The sequence below is a fragment of the Nanorana parkeri genome, unplaced genomic scaffold (genome assembly GCF_000935625.1).
Source record: "Nanorana parkeri isolate BGI_ZX_2015 unplaced genomic scaffold, ASM93562v1 scaffold435, whole genome shotgun sequence".
NCBI lineage: Eukaryota > Metazoa > Chordata > Amphibia > Anura > Dicroglossidae > Nanorana > Nanorana parkeri.
Genome location: NW_017306703.1, coordinates 377,332 through 378,747, shown reverse-complemented (window position 1 = coordinate 378,747; position 1,416 = coordinate 377,332). Strand labels below are relative to the sequence as shown.

Genomic DNA, 1,416 nt, shown 5'->3' with positions numbered 1-1,416 from the left:
CTTTTCTCCAACAAGCCGTTTACATACTGGCACATTGGCCTGTACAATTTCCAAATTCTTATAGTGGTTTAACCCTTCTATAAACTATCCCAAACAAGCTCTGCCTATACTTTAATATCACCCAGTCAGGGCTCACATCTTTATCACTATCCACAAATAAATCAAAGCCTCCACAATGGAGCTAGACACAAAGTGGATGCATTTTATATTTGATCACCTTGTCACAGCAGGCAAGCCAGCCATAGACCGGTCACTGAGTACCTGGAATGACAAGCCAGGGTGGGAGTCCTACGCCCGAGAACCTGTGTTCAGGATTACAGACCTAACATGCACACAAGACTCAGAGCATAGGACGAATAATCACTGCAGACCAGGCCACGAGCGGTCATTCATCACGCCTGTCATGTCAACCCATAGAGCTGCCCTAACTAGAACCCTCCCGTCCATGAAACAGATAAACCCAGACAGAGATCCCGCATATACAGCCATAGAGAAACCAAGCGTTCCCTGTACTACGATACAGCAGAATTTCCAGCACTTAGCGATGACACAAGACACAGGATGGAACCAGATTAAACTATCAGCTCGGTCTACTCACTCGCTACAGCTCAATGGCCGCCCTGAAAAGAAAGGAAGTAATTGCGGCGACGCTCACCTTTCACGCCGCGTATTTCATGACGCACTTCCTGTAGAGCGCTGTCTAGCAGCCAGCCTTGTTTTCTCTATGGTACTGGGAGGACTGATGTAAATACTAGCTGGTTAGTGTAGTCACGTGCTTGCGTAGGTCTCAGCTCGTTTGTTTTTTCCTCTTGATCATATATACTGATCCTCTTCACAATAAAACGTTGTCTTTTTGAAGAGTTACATTCAGTGCTTGTTATAAAACTAGAACTTTATCATTAAAGTAAACCTAAGGCTGAAACTTTTTTGTATTGTTATATTGGATATGGTGAAAGGGGGTTATAATCTTTGTCAGTTATTTTTTTGCCATCTGAGGGGAGAATTACCTTAATTTCCTGTCTCAAAGCCACAACAGGAAATAAAAAGGAAATTGCTTCAGGCTAGGTTCACATCTGGGTGATCCGTGATCACGCGGCAATCGTGCGCAAAACCACGCGGATTGCTGGGCGGTCACAGAGTCTCCCACCACAGCCAATCGCGCTGGCGGTGCCATTTATAATGGCACCCCAGTCGTGCCGGACGGATCACGCGGTTTCCTGCCGCAATTCCGCCTGTGCAATTGAACACTAAAAAAAGTGTGTCGCAAAAAAAGGTACATGTACCTTTTATTTAGCGATTGCCGCACGGATGTAACCCCATTGTTATCAATGGGGCCGCGCGACAAACGCTGTCTGCACTAGCAAACGATCGCGCGGTCCCGGGATGTGCATCCCGGGTATCGCTCAGATCTGAACC

The 1,416-nt window shown here is 46.5% G+C and overlaps 1 protein-coding gene across 1 annotated transcript in view; it reads right to left on the bottom strand.

Moving 5' to 3' along the window:
* RPL27 (ribosomal protein L27) overlaps nucleotides 1–668 on the bottom strand; it is an 8,417-nt gene extending 7,749 nt beyond the window's left edge. Inside the window, exon 1 of the mRNA XM_018560155.1 lies at nucleotides 599–668. The gene's annotated coding sequence lies outside the window, so the exon portion shown is untranslated. The remainder of the gene's footprint in view (nucleotides 1–598) is intronic.
* Nucleotides 669–1,416: the final 748 nt, after the last annotated feature.